This window comes from Euleptes europaea, chromosome 6 (genome assembly GCF_029931775.1).
Source record: "Euleptes europaea isolate rEulEur1 chromosome 6, rEulEur1.hap1, whole genome shotgun sequence".
Classification (NCBI taxonomy): domain Eukaryota; kingdom Metazoa; phylum Chordata; class Lepidosauria; order Squamata; family Sphaerodactylidae; genus Euleptes; species Euleptes europaea.
Genome location: NC_079317.1, coordinates 22,725,322 through 22,741,195, shown reverse-complemented (window position 1 = coordinate 22,741,195; position 15,874 = coordinate 22,725,322). Strand labels below are relative to the sequence as shown.

General features: G+C 41.7%; 1 protein-coding gene across 1 annotated transcript in view; it reads left to right on the top strand.

Annotated features, from left to right (window-relative positions):
• The window catches only part of C6H14orf132 (chromosome 6 C14orf132 homolog), a 41,629-nt gene that overhangs the window by 25,064 nt on the left and 691 nt on the right, over positions 1-15,874 (top strand). The gene's annotated exons all lie outside the window — the stretch shown is intronic.

The window sequence follows — 15,874 nt, the reverse complement described above, 5'->3', positions numbered from 1 at the left end:
AGCCTATTTTCACTTTTGTTTCCACCTAATTGGTTCAACTCCAGTTTTAACATTAAAATAGCACAAGTTTTCTTAGAAAAGGATTCTCCCCCCACACACACACACACACTTGTAAACCCACTTGTAAATTGTACAGGAAAAGCTTCCCTCCAAATCCACTTGAATAAGGGTGGAATTAAATAAGTGTTAAGCAATATGATTTAATTGCAAAGGTCCTGGCAGAACATACTTTGTTTCAGATTATGCAATGAACATAAGGAAGAGCCGTGTTTTGGCAAAGAAAGCATTGCTTAAGGGTTGAGCACTTTGACTGGAATAAATCTGTACCCCTTTAGGTAAAACTCATGCATGTCTATTTAAAACCAGATCTTGGTATTTGTGTAGCATACTTTCCAGTGGAGTTGTTCATACACTGAATGCCATCTTCACCTCCACCCTGGTTCTCCCTGAGGAAATCAGCAGTGTCCATTGGGATATGTAATATAAAGAGTGAGTCTGTATGTGCAATATTGTTAAAATAGACTCTTTCTAGAACTGCCTCCTGGCTTCCTGGGGCACCATATGCCTGCTTGAACAGAAACATCTTATGTTGCCTGTGGGAAAAATGCTCTTGGTTAGGCTTTGGGGGACCTCTGTCAGCAACAGAGGTACAGAAACTCTTTGCCTAAGGCTACCAAGCCAGCTTAATAGCACTGCTTAAACTCTAGGGAACTTTCAGTGTATGAGATTTCCAAAACTGAGAACAGTTTAATTTTTGAGATATAGACCTGTACCGCTTGGAGACACCCCACCGCTTGGAAAATGGAGACTGTACATAAAACTACCTTCAGCCAAGCCTAATGATGTACAATAGCTTACTCTCCCAGTCTAGGGATTTGCTACCTGCTTAGGGGTCTGTTTGTTTCTAATACATTTCTGAAGGTATATTTGTGAATAAACATTAAGAAGGAAACACAAAGTTTCTGTTGTTCTCTGTAATGCTGCCCCTGGAACTTCAGTGCTTGAGAAAGTGAGGCGAGCGCATACTGTTATATTCAGAAGCTAGTGTGTAAACCCACATAATGTAAGAAATGTAGCATGAAAAGTGGGGCCTGAACATAAACACAATACAGTTGTGTAAAACAAATTGTTAATGGATAATTCAGTGAACTTTAAACCACCAAGATAGCCTATGATTTCATCACTTTTCTCTGCCCTAGCATGAAAAGAATCTGTGCAGAACTAGGCCCGCAATCTAGATGCAGAAACACAGGTTACCGCATTATGTACTCCCAGCGATGTATTAAGAGTCTGAAACTGTTATAAAAAATACTGTTCGCACTTTCTGTGTATTGCCAGCGATGTATTAAGAGTTTGAAACTGTTATAAAAAATACTGTTCGCACTTTGTTTGGCCCCTTTAGCTGTGAAGACGTCTTCCAACCATTTTATAACATTTTCAAACTCTTAATACATCGCTGGGAATACATAATGCAGTAACCCCCACAGACATAACTCAAAGGTCACTATGGCTTATGGCTCACAAAAAAAATGGCATGTAGCATTTAGCTTGGGGAGGGGAGTAAAATTTCAAAGTAAACATTTTATACGCCTTAGTATCTGTTCAAAAGAAGTATGTGTTTTTTTATATATATAAGACATAAACCCTGAGAGAGCGTTATTCACAACCTGACATCTTCATGCTGGGTTGTGTGAGTGCAAAATGTAACACAATGAGAACAAAAGCAACTGAAGAAATAGTTATATTCATTTCTCAATAGAGCTAATTGTGAATTGATGGGTTCCTTCAAGGCTGTGCAGCTAGCATGCCTATTTAAATCAGGTCTGAGAAACTATTATAATTACATTGCATGTGCATGTATTTAACTGGTATTGTTTGAGGAACATAAAAGTTTAGGATTTAATATTATCCTTTTTTATATATAGGGAATTACTGAACCAAATTGTGATCATGAGCAGAACCTGGCACATAATAGCATGCCAAAGCATCAAGGTAGCTCCCCCTGAATTCACAAACCAGAAGCCTCCATAAATCAGTGAACCTTCAATTGCAAATGCAAGTGTGCCATCCAGAACATTGGTGTGCTGCTGGTACAGACAGGCTGTTAAGCTAAGGAACCCTCCTCTTTTGCACCATTGTATTCATATGAAAGGTATCTAACGGCGCCCTTTCCCAAGCATCAGGTGATCCATCTAGCACCAGTGCTTGGGAAAAGGCACTGAACCCTTATGGAACTTACTCACAAGATTCTGTGTGACATGGGGGTCTCAGAAGTTGTCTGGCAGCAGGAAAGGGGAGGGAAATGGGGGCGGGGGGAGCTGTGGAGGGCGGAAATAGAGCGAGGAGGGGGAAACAGGATTTTCTCTCTCCCTCTCCGGGCGGAGAGATCAGGTAGAAGAAGAAGAGTTGGTTTTTATATGCCAACTTTCTCTGCCACTTAAGAGAGAATCAAACCAGCTTACAATCACCTTCCCTTCTCCTTCCCACAACAGACACCCTGTGAGGTAGGTGGGCTGAGAGAGTGTGTCACCCAGCTGGCTTCATGTGGAGAAGTGGGGAATTAAACCCAGCTCTACAGATCAGAGTCCTCTGCTCCAAACCACCGCTCTTAACCACTACACCATGCTGGGAGAGAAGTCCAGGCAGGTGTGAAGGGGGAAGCAGAGATAAAGAGAGAGAAGGAATGCAGAGTGGAAGCAAGAGGGGTGGGAGACAGGGAATGGAATTTTCTCTCTCTTATGATTCCTCATGGGTCCCCCCCCCCACTGTTTAATACATTGCCTGGCTACAGGTAAGTTCTCAGGTACACTATTTTCACAAATATCAGTAGACTTAATTCTACTCATTGGAAGACTGCAGCCATAATGTGTAGTGGGCTTCTCCCCTCCACACACAAAAACCTGTTCATTAATATTCCCATTAGGCACTGTGAGACTGAGGTTTTAAAGTAATGCCAGTGGGTTATATTCTTCCACTTAGCTCAGGGAATGGTGATGCTTTCCTGTAATACACAAAGCCTTCCTCTGACACATGATAGAGGTTTATAAAATTATTCACAGGGTGTTGACAAAGAGAACTTTTTCTCCCTCCAAAATGCTAGAACTCAAGTGCATCCAGGGAAGCTGATGGGCAGTAGATTCAGGACAGACAAAAGGAAATACTTCTTTACAGGGCAAGTGATTAAAATGTGGAATTCGCTGCCAGAGGATGTAGTGATGGCCACAGGCATAGACAGCTTTAAGAGGGGATTAGACAAAATCACAATCACACAGGGTTGGAAGAGACCACAAGGGCCATCCAGTCCAACCTCCTGCCAGATTCATTGAGGATTGGTCTATCAGTGGCTACTAGCCATGGTGGCTAAAGGGAACCTCCATGTTCAGAGGCCATCATCCTCTGAATCCCAGTGCCAGGAGGCAATATCAGGGGGAAGGCCTCAGCCTCTATGCTCTGTTGTTGGCCCTTCAGAGGAATAGGTTGGCCACACTGTGAGGATACTGGACTAGATGGACCACTGGTCTGATCCAGCAGGGCTCTTCTTACGTGTCTTGCCTTTTTAACAGAGGCTTAATGGGATGTTATTTACCTCCATGCCATGAAAAGCTTTAACTACCATTTCCACACATGAAGCCTCTAGTAAAGGACAGGAGGTTTGTTTTCTCTCCAGGTTGCTGGACAACCCTGCAATAGCATTACTGTTTCTACCCGTCTTGGAGAAAATGGGCAGCAGCTATCTTGGCAGTTCCTAGATTACACTGTCTTAAAAAAAAATAGGCACTCAGGAAGAGATGTGCACATGTTGTGAGGCACTAGACTAATTGATATTTTATTCTGACTCACCAATACGCAGTGACAGTATTTAGTTTAATAGCATTGGGTCATTTAGCAGATTCTCTCAGACAGATTCCTCTGAGGCACAAATCAGTCAAAACATCAGATTAGCCATTTAAGGCTGAGTTTTTGAGGAGCAGGAGGCAAAACACAAACCCCCCCCCCCAAACATACTCTTCTACAATTTGGCATTGTGTACTACACAAGTCATTAATTACATGTGGAAAAAACAATGCTGAAACAGCCAGCTGAACTTAGTTGAGAGACAGTAAGGGTGTATTTGACAAGCCTCATTCTGAGCAACTGACATAAAATGAAGTAGATCTGTTGCGGTTTTCCTCTGAGCTTCTGGTTAAGGGGAAACCTTTCCACAGTGTTCTTGAAAGACATTTTAGAGCTGGCAAAAACACATAATATAATTAATTTAATTCCTTGGCATCTTGGTTGAGAAGACTGGCAGCACAGCATCTGAACATCCTATTAAGCCTCTATTAAATGCACTGGACACTTTTTCTCCAGGCAGTTGGCAACCCTAGTGCAGAGGAACTTTTCTGCTTCTGTGTGTAGATTTCCTTATCTGGATTAAGGCAAGAAAGTGGAGTATAAATGCATCATCTACAAATTCAGGCCTTAAAAATGCCAGATTCGAGTCCAGTGGCACCTTAAAAATGCCAAACCAGTTACAAGCATTTTGTAGATTTCACTCGGAGAACCGATTTGTCTTCCTATTGTTCCTGTATGAGACTTGGTATTATAGTTGATTCATATTATACTATTGCAACTGGGTTTATAGATAGATGCGGACAGTGCCGTCTCTTAGTATGTATATTTGAGGAGGCCTTCCCAGGGGTCTGCCTAAGAGGTACTGAGAATGAAGTAGTTTCTGCTATTACCTGCAGCAATTACTCCACTTATTGGGGGCTGGGGGGCAGGAATTGTCTCTTGACTTGCTTCTATAGCTGTAATTTCCCTGTATAGAATCTACTAGCCAGCAACCTGGATGCCCCATGAGCTTGTCACAGAATATCAAGCACGTTCTTTGATGGAACTAGGCTGAGCTTCTTGGAGAGATGTAATTAAATGCACATTCAAGTTTTATGGGTTATACTGTGATTTGAAGTTAACTCATTGGGGCTTTATTATTCCTGCCATGCCATGGGTTCAAGCAAGAGTCAGCATTCATTCACACATAAGTGGGTTTTTTTGGTCTTTTTTTCCTATAAAAAGAGTGAAATAACCATAGGTGTTCATAATTAATATCCATATATAATTATTGCAAAGCAATTAACAGTGGGTTCCTAAGGAAAATTACACCCTTCTAATTCAGAAAGCTTAGGTGGGTGTAACTCTGCTTAGAACTGCACTGTTAAAGTGGAAGTTCAAAGTATTAGAACATAAATTAGAATAAATGGTTAGAATATCATAAAATTACTTGTGTTATTTATCTTAAGCTTTCCAAAACCAAATCTGTATTCAGCAATGTTGGAATTAGCTTTGATGATGGGGACAGGCATGTTTAAACCTTCTAAGTCTGGGGTACATAAAAAGATAGAAGAAAGAAATAATAAAGACCAGACGGATGTCACATCTTCATCAGTTCTGTGGCCAAATGCTGGATTTCTACAGAATTGGTTCTGATTACTTTATAAATTTGTTTTATAAAATTATACCCCATATTTCTCTGAGTGCCATCCCAAGAACACTTGCCTAAGAGTAAACCTCATTAATAGACTGAGTAGGATTCTGAGTAAACCTGCTTAAGATTGTTTTCAAAGCAGCTTTCATAGGCGCCATTTGGTTTCAATAGTCACATGCAGTGGAAATAGTGGGTAAAGAGAACTTTTTCTCCCTCTCCCATAATAGGAGAACTTGGCTATACTCGGTGATGTTGATGGGACATAGATTAAGGATGAACCAAAGGAAGCTCTCTTCACTCAAAGAGTAATTAAACAGTAAAATTCAAAAGCTTATACTCTGAAAATCTTGTTGGTCTCTTAAGGTGCTACTGCAGACCAACACAGCTACCCTCAGAGTATGGTTGCTTTCACATATGCCACATAATGCACTTTCAATCCACTTTCAATGCAATTTGCAGCTGGATTTTACTGTGTGAAATGGCAAAACCCACTTGCAAACCACTGTTAAAATGCATTAAAAGTGGAATTAAAGTGCTTTATTCAGCATGTGTGAAAGTGCCCTAAATATATATATTCTGTGGCTATGAATCACATGGTCTTGCTGACTGGAGATGGATACTTGACATTTCATGTTCTTGCTTCAAGAAAACCCTCTCCATATTGTACCATTCAATGTTAGTTGCTATACTAGCCCATCCAGTCTGTTGAAACAAACCTTTGTGAGGAATGGTGCAAATCAAATTAAAAAGTACACTTAAGGCTAATTCTTGCATCTGTTTGTCATACATGTAGTCCTCCTGTACTGTTTGTTTACAATTAGAGAATGAAAGGTTCTGTTTTAAAGAATATGCAGAAAGAAGGTGGTGATAGCCAGCTTTAATAAAGGTAAAAGGTAAAGGTCCCCTGTGCAAGCACCGGGTCATGCCTGACCCATGGGGTGACGTCACATCTCAATGTTTCCAAGGCAGACTTTGTTTACGGGGTGGTTTTTCCAGTGCCTTCCCCAGTCATCTTCCCTTTACCCCTAGCAAGCTGGGTACTCATTTTACTGACCTCGGAAGGATGGAAAGCTGAGTCAACCTTGAGCCGGCTACCTGAAACTGACTTACGTTGGGATCGAACTCAGGTCTTGAGCAGAGCTTGGACTGCAGTATCGCAGCTTACCACTCTGCGCCACGGGGATCCTTTAATAGGTCACTGGAATCTTTTTGATGGCTCAAATGAGCTGTTTTGCCCTTTCCAGCTTTCAGCAGTTGTTGTCCGGATGCAGTGGCAAGGCTGGTACAGAATGCCCTTTGCAAAGCCTGTTCATATCCACTGCAGAAGTATAACACGAGTCAAAACTAAACAAACACTCTTCCAAACACTTTCCCTATCCCACTCAACCATGAGTTTCGAAATTCTATTTGGTTTAGGTTGATGATACTTTTTGCAGTTGCACAATGTAGTAATTGTTATTGGCCACAAAATTCCATATTCTGTTTTTAAAACAAAAAAACAGTAAATCTCTAGTTCTTACAAATGGTGTGGAAAATGCGTGGAAGAAAATACCCAGTTGCAACGGGGGGTAAAGCAGGATTACTGGTGGTGAAGGAGGGGCGCTCATAGTCTATATGTATTTCTTAAGATATTTACATCCTGTGCCATCAATAGGGCTGCCAACCTCCAGGAGGGGCCTGGAGATCTCAAAGAATTACAACTGACCTGCAGAATATGGAGATCAGTTCCCCTGGAAAAAATGGCTGCTTTGGAGGGTGGACTGTATGGCATTATACCTGGTGAAGTCCCTCCCTACCCAAACCCCACCCTCCCCAGGCTCCACCCCCTCCCAAATCTCCAGGCATTTCCCAACTCTGAAAATTATTGATTCTTGTGTGTAACTGGTTAATGTATACTGTCTTTCCTTCTCTCCATCGGATGGATGAGAGAAGGATGTGTCATCTCCAAAGAACATCTCTGTCCAGTTATATCCTGCAGATCATTCTCTCTAAATAAAAATAGTGTTTGTTAGATGGTTGGGGTGTCAGACTTGGAACAAAGAGACCTGGACTTTGATCCCCACTCAGCCGTGAAGCTCTCTGAATGCCTTTCTCAGACTGGAAGATAAAGGGGAAGAGAACCACACATGTCATTCTAAACTTGGAAGACACGTAGGGGGGAAATCAGATGGATTCGCTTTAGGGCCTTTCTGCTGATCAAACTGCCTCTCCTCCTTGTGCCTCTGGCTTCGCATGATTTTTTACTACAACAACTTAACATTATCCCTTTAGATCTACATTTTTTAGAAGCACAACATTAATTTAAATTAATCACATTATCTTGACACTTACAGGACAATGATTAGCACATTACCTTTGATACTTTTTGCAGGACAATGATTCAGCTCAAACCCAACCCCTTTCTGACTATATATTACTCTTCCTACATACTTGACACTGAGAGACACTGTCCTTCAGTGTTACTCCTCTGAAGATGCCTGCCACAGCCTGCCACAGTTGCTGGCGAAACGTCAGGAAAGAAAATACCAAGACCACTGTCACACAGCCCGGATAACCTACAAGAACCAAAGTTACAATTTTTATGTCAGATCAGTGTCCATTATTCTGTCTCATAGCAAGTTATCCATTTGTCCAGTGTTGATAGTAGAAGGGCATTGTGGCCTGTGATGGCATATATCAAATTGGATGATGAGCAGTTAGATGAATTGGAGATGGTATACCTGATGCCATTAAGTTCCATAATAGTGTTTATGGGGGACAAAGTTGACATCCAGATTATTTGTGGGGGTTGATTCCTATTTTTGTGTGTCTACTATGTCCATTGTTGGCAGTAAGTAACTGTTTTAAATCTGGGCGGTTGTCTGTAAGTGAGGAGAGGACTGTGAAAGAGAAATATCCTTGTGCAGGAGAGGCTGTGGGTCACAGATGATGTGCTGAACTGGTTTCCGCTGTGACAACCAGTGGTGTTCTGTTACCCACTTTGGGTCTGTCTTGTAGCGGGCGGCCTCTGGGTGCCAGCCTGGCTTTTGTTTGCCTGCTTCTTCATTTCATGAGGTGGGTATTCTAAACCTGAGAATTCCTGTTATAAATCCTCCAGGTGAGAGTACCTGTCTGAGGGACCATAGCAAATGTAATTGAAATGTTGTGCTTGGCTGTACACAATGGATTGTTTTATTTGTTCTGGGTGGTAGCTGGAAGCGTGTAGTTGGTGTTTGGCAGTTGGTGTAAGGCAGTGTTTATGCACCCTTTACACAGTTTTACAGTGGTGTCCTGAAAATGTACTTGTGTGGACTGGCTCATGCTCAGGTTGCTGGTGAGGTGAAAATTCTTAAAACCCTGGTGGAATCTCTTCGAGAGGTTCCTTTCCATGTGTCCAGATGATAAAAATGTCAATGGATTTCAAGTAGAGGCTAATGGTCAAGAGCAGAGGAAGTGTCATTCTAAAACATGAAGATATTTTCATATTGCCATATGTGTGCCCATGGCAGTGTCATTGCCTAAGAAAATATATTTGTGTTTCATACAAAAAGTACTACCTTCATAGATATTGAGCATGCTAACCTTTTTTTAATGTCATGCGATTTTCATTAAAGTGTATCTCCTTTGAAGCTGTGATAAACTGTCTCCCCCATTTGACATGAGTCCATAATGATAACAAGCCAAAAAAAGGGTTGCTGTGCTTCTCACACAGCCTGTGCTTCCTGAGTTCAAAAATTGCTTCCATAGCAACAAGTTCTTCATTTTAAAAAAATTGAATTTGCAGATTCTGTACTCCCTTGAGAAGCCATTACTCTTTCCTTTCCTAAGTAGGAGTAGGTTGACCGCCTGAAAAATGTCTTTGCCTGGCATTTTTTGTGTGCAGTGTTTAACAGTCTGTGAGGAACCAGCCTTTTCCTCACCCCTCGGGTGTCGTGGTTTGTCGTTGGAAAATCTGATCCATGTCTGTTTGCTTGTTAGGAGATCTGGAACTAGAAGCATCTTTCCAAAAATTAAGTTGTTTGCTTCCCTCCTCTTTCATATTGGGCTTTTCCCAACTCAGTAAATTCCCTTTATTTACAGATTATCTGCTGTTGAGAAAACATAAGCAATGTGTTTGCACAAAACCTTGGCTTGTGCAAAGGTCACTTGGAAATTTAAGAGATTCTACCACATTTACAGTTCAGCGCTAAATATTGAAGTCAAGGGGCTTAGAAGGGTGTAACTCTGTTTAGGATTTCAGTGCTAATCCTGTGCAGCCTCCGCATGAATGTTACTCAATGTCCCCCCCAAATACATTTTAATTCTTGAAACATACAAGATGGTTTTGAGTAGAAAGGAAATGGTTCTTTGAGCAATAGCTTACTAGTTGACATTAATGAGATCTTTTGTGTAGGAATTCAGACTCTAAAGATCCTTTTGAACACTACCGTATAGGTTTTCCAACATACCTAAGTTTTCATAGGTATAGTTTTATCTGCTGAGCATGTTTGCTTGTGTTTGCAGCAAGGGCGTGGCTATATCCTGCTACTCCACTAATGCCATTTCCTTCCTTCATTCCAAGAAGACTTCGGGGGTTACCGCACTTGTATTCCCAGCGATGTATTAAGAGTTTGAAAACGTTATAAAAAGTACTGTTCACCCTTTGTTTGGCCCCTTTAGCTGTGAAGATGTCTTCCAACCCTTTACAAGCCGTGGTATCCAAAAACCCTTTTAAAGTGATGTTTTTTATAACATTTTCAAACTCTTAATGCATTGCTGGGAATACAAAGTGCGGTAACCCCCTTCCTTGGTATACCAGGATCTTCCACAAGTAAAAGAGTCTCCTGTGTTGGATGAAGGCTCCTTATGATGGAGGAAGGCACCACCATTTGCAGAGGAGTAAGAGACAACTCCTATAATGTCATCCTAAGCAGATGTAAACCCTCCCAAGCTCATTGGCTTCAGTGGACTTAGAAAGGTGTAACTCTACTGAGGATGGCAGGGGTGGTCTTTTTGCCCCCCTCAAACTGAATGTGGGGGAAAATATTGTAAAGGGCTTGATAGTGATCTCTTAGAATTTCTTCTTAACAACCCTGAGGAAAAGAAGACATGGGCTATAGAATGTAAATGGAAATAAAATGTTTTTGTGGGGATTTGCTATACATACCACATCATCCAATTATAAGAATAATGTTCTACAAAGATTTTCTAGCAAAGAAACTTTCAAAACCCAACAGGGCCCCATGGCTATTTGGTTATTTGGGCGTAGGGCCATTCCTGGTATTTTTCTCCAGTGGTAAACATTTCCATCCCACTACACTTCAGAACTTCTGAAACACTGATTCACATAGACATTTTTTTCCACTGCTCTATCTCACCAGGCTCCCTAACGGGACGCAACCTGTGAATTCTGTGCTTCTTTGCTCCTCATATATGTTTTTCAACCTTCAAATCCCTACTCAACTTTGAAAGCTCCCTGTGGGACCTTGGGCCAGTCATTCATGCTCACCCTAACCTAGTTCACAGGGTTGTTATGAGGATAAGATGGAGAACAGGAGAACCTTGCCATCAAGTCACATAAAAATTTGAGAAACCAATAAGTAGCAGACAAAAATTAAAACATTTAGGAAGGGGTACTTCCTTCTTCCACAAGCATCAAGAAGTCCAGGGGCAGCGCATGAACACATGAAGCTCCTTTATATTGAATCAGACTAATGGTCCATTGAGGTCAATATTGTCCACTCAGACTGACAGCAGTTCTCCAGGGTCTCGTATAAAGGTCTTTCATATCACCTACTATCTGGTCCTTTGAACTGGAGGTGCCGGGGATTAAAAGTGGGACCTTCTGAATGCCGAGCACATGTTCTACTATGCCTTCCCCAGTACAGGGTTGGGTGAGATGAGAGAGAGAGAGCTTTACATGTCTTTGTAGTGTCTGTGGCGGTTCCAGTATACAAGCCAAGCAGATCAGGAGTCAACAGACTCCTTAAATGTACACCAGTAATCCTGCTGCATTGTCAGCTGTGCTAAGGATGCATCAGCTTTGCCAGATCCAGCTATGAACTCTTAAGCATTTCTCTGCCTCTGCTCCCAACTAAACTGCAAAACCTCCTCCTAGCTGTCTTTGTCCCTCCTGGAACCTGTGATAGGTATGACATTCTAAAGACTAGAGCCATCATGGAGTATTAATGTCCTTTCGTTAAGCCTCTGACACTCCGTTAGGTTCTGTGCATGTTTTATGTGATGTCAAGTTGCCGACGTATGGCAATCCTATGAATTAATGACCTCCAAAATGTCCTATCATTAAAAGCCTTGCTCGGATCTTGCAAGCTAAAGACCGTGGCTTCCTTTATTGAATCAATCCATCTCTTGTTTGGTCTTCCTCTTTTCCTGCCTGGCAACCCTATTGTGATGTGACCAAAGTAGCCTCAGTTTAGTCATTTTTAGCTTCTAGGGAGAGTTCAAGCTTGATTTGATCTAGAACCCACTTATTTGTCTTTTTAGTGGTCCATGGTATCCATGAAACTCTCCTCCAATACCACACATTAATCCGTTAGGTTAGCCAGGCAAAATATTAGTCAACAGGGTTGTTCACAGTAATCAAGCTGGTTAAAGTCATGATAATTAAAAAAAAAAACCCACAAAAATACAAGAGCTACATAACTTGTAGGAAACACCAGTTTGTAAATAAAAGCAGTAAGAATTCCAATCCTGTGCTTCAAGAACTCATTCTTGACTAACATTTTACCTTTTTTTCTACAAATGTACAGGGTTGGGCTCCAGTGAGGCTCTTTTGGTAAGTCAAGAAAGGGGAAAGAGAAGGAAGGGAAAGGAAAGCCAAAGGGAAGAAGTGTGTTTCATCAGCCTTTCAAAAACCCTCAAGCTCACTAGCCTTGGGCAAGTTACTTTCTCTTAGTCTAAGGTTCTTCAGAGGATGTGGGAATAAAATCAGAGAGCTCCGTGTATGCTGCCCTGAATCCCTTGGAGGAAGACTGGGGGTACTATAGTGTGAAATAAATAAATATTTATGTAGTTTTCCATTATCACTCTGATTGACAGATCCCCATCTGATGTCATTTTCATTATGGAGATTTACCTAAATCTCTTGACGATGCAAGGCAGAAACTGACTGACATAATAGAAAGATCTTTTGTGCCTACTGCTTTCATTTAATGGGGGAAGGAAGGAAGAGAAAAGGGAATAAAAAGAAGAAAAGCCTGAAGGGGGAACAGGACCGCAAGCCTGGATGCTTACTAGTTCTTATCCTCCAGTGACTGTTGCCTGCTGTTATGGCATCCATGGAAAAACTCTTTCATTTGAATGAGACCGTCACTAACAAGCCCTGCCTTACAAAGGCTCTGACCACTTTCTGGACAGCTTGGTGGGCGCTAGGAACTGGTGTTTCCTACAAGTTATGTAGCTCTTGGATTTTGTGAGGTTTTTTTTTTAATTACCATGACTTTAGCTAGCTTGATTACTGTGGACAAGCCTACTGACTAATATTTTGCCTGACTAACCTAACGGATTAATGTGTGGTGTTGGAGGAGAGTTTTACGGATACCATGGACCACTAAAAAGACAAATTAGTGGGGTCTAGATCAAATCAAGCTTGAACTCTCCCTAGAAGTTAAATGACTAAACTGAGGCTATCATACTTTGGTCACAGTGGCTGCATCCTAACATTGGCCCATATGACACAGTTCTCCATCGTCTTGGTGGGGGACAACCGTTGTACCACATGCCTGTGTTTCTTGGAAGAAGGAAGGGGGTGATAAATTAGCTTTTGCCAGCTCTGCTCTCTGAGATCCCTTTAACTGGAGATTTTTAGGGACTGATCCTGCAGCCCTGTGATCTGAAACTTAGGATCTTCCCCTCAGTGTATTTCTCAAGTTTACATATAAGTAGGTTTGCCATGGGGTGTGTGTGTAAAGAATAGCAAGCACATTGCTGAGTAACTTCGCACACGAGTAGATACAGAAACGTTCTGCCTTAATATCCATGACTGAACAAAACCACACAAGTAATTTAATGCCTCTTAAGGAGGAGCTAACCTTCCTGTTAGAGAGCTTGGAAAAGAACCCTAATCTATCATGCCACTTGGGATGAAGTTCAGCCTGCACAAAATGGTCAAGGTATTCTTGGGACGTAGCACATTGAAAAAACCACTTGAGCAGACACATCATAAATAAGAGTTTTAACTGGCTGTCCCCCATGTGGTGAAAGGTAAACCACTTTTAGGCTTCTTTACATTGATTCATAGAGTCTCCGTGAGTTGAAAGTGGCTTGATGGCACTTAACACACACACACAAACACACACACATCTCCAGCAATCTGTAAAATGAGCTATGCTGCAGCTCTAGATAACCCCTGGGGAAGTCAACAGCAATAGAGGAAATGTCCAAGCACTGAAAATAATAAATAGGTCTACAAGAAGCAGGAACATACAAGTAGCCAAATCTTTAAAACAGTGATACAGTCCTTATACAGAGATGGCAGTGATATGTTTTCTGGTGGCTTTTAAGGGTTTTCAGGAACAGGGCCGAAAACAACTAATGTCTTAAATGAACAAGAGAGATTATGGAAGGAGGAGGGGTGGTGGTGGTAGTTTTTATGTCCCGCTTTACTCTACCTTTAAGGAGTCTCAAAGCGGCTTACCTCCCCCCCCCCCCGGCACTTTGTGAGATAAGTGAGGCTGAGAGAGTTCCGAGAGAACTGAGACTAGCCCAAGATCTCCCAGCGGGCTGCATGTGGAGGAGTGGAGAATCTAATCTGATTCTCCAAATTGGAGTCTGCTGCTCATGTGGAGGAGCAGGGAATCAAACCAGTTCTCCAGATTAAAGACCACCATTCTTAACCATTACAACATGCTGTGGGAAATAGGGGAGTCAGAGGCTGCTTGTTGTTGGAACTTAGTACGAGACCAGTTGTTACCTCTCAGGGCAAAAATTGTGCCTGATTCCAGACAAGCAGCATTTAAATTTCATTGAAGGACAAGATTAATAGCGGACCCTTTTCAACTCTTGCTAAAATGTTGGTTGCATGCCTGGAAACAGAGATGAATTATATTCTGAAACATGCATGCAGTACACTGAATAATTTCCTTCTGGTCTGGGTGCTTTTCCCCATCCAAAAACTCAAAGTAAAATATTTAGCCAGAAGCTTGGAATCCTGTAACTAGAGCTTATCAATCACAATGCCTGTTTGCAAAAGTGGTTATTGTGGAATAACAATCTCCTGAACTTTAAGGGGTCAATTGTTTTTTTGCACATAGAAGGGAGGAATCAAAAATTAATGGGTGTTAGAGTAGAGTCAACAATAGAGAGCCTACAAGTATTAGAACCTGGGAAGATATGTGCTAATATAATAAACTTAACCCTTGCCTATTCACCCCTTCCCACCCCAGTACTAACTATTATGGCCCACTCCTCCTATTCAGTAGATATGAATTACACCGTCCATCTTCCAAAGAGTCGATATAAGAGTTTCTCTTGCAGTAAAGATACTGTTTTCCCAATAAGCTCATCAGGAATTGCTTTCAAATCATGGTTTGCACTTCAGAGTTCAAATATGGCTTTGATACACTTTTTTATTATAGCGAAAGCGTCTCTTTATTCGAGCTTTTGTTTTTATAAGATTCCCCAGGCTTCTTGGGGTTTGGTTCCTATTGGACAGTATCAGTTTTGCCCCTCAACTGCCCTGCAGAACCAAACAATTTATATTTCATGACTAGACTTCTGGAAGGTCCTATTCAATACAGGCTTAAGGAGAGCTCCCACATGAAGAGCTGGACCCAAGAGGCTGTAAGGCTTTGCCAAGATAGGGCTCTTTCCCAGCAGGGCTTCTGATTGGCCCTTGAATGAATGAACGAAGTTTTATTTGCATTTATCCATAGGCCATTACAAACATGTCAACAATTACCTCTAATGGTTATAAGATTGGCCATTGGAGATCTGATTTAAATATTTTAATGCAGATTTAAATAATGTAATTTCAGCAGCAGCTGCCACCAGCGTGTTGGGTTTATTCTCCTTTTCACTCCTCTTTGTGTGTGTTAATTGCCGTCAAGTCGCTTCCGACTCATGGCGACCCTATGAATGAAAGTCCTCCAAAATGTCCTGTCTTTGACAGCCTTGCTCAGATCTTGCAAATTGAAGGCTGTGGCTTCCTTTATTGAGTCAATCCATCTCTTGTTGGATCTTCCTCTTTTCCTGCTGCCCTCAACTTTTCCTAGCATGACTGTCTTTTCCAGTGACTCTTGTCGTCTCATGACGTGACCAAAATACGATAGCTTCAGTTTATTCATTTTAGCATCTAGGGTCACTCCTCTTTACCAGTGTTTTTTTTTCCATTATGCCTCTTCTTCCCTGTACTAGGGCATCTTCTTTCTGTGTGTGTGGCCCCACCTCATGTTGCAGCCATTGTGTGGTTGCATCCATCACCCTATCTCA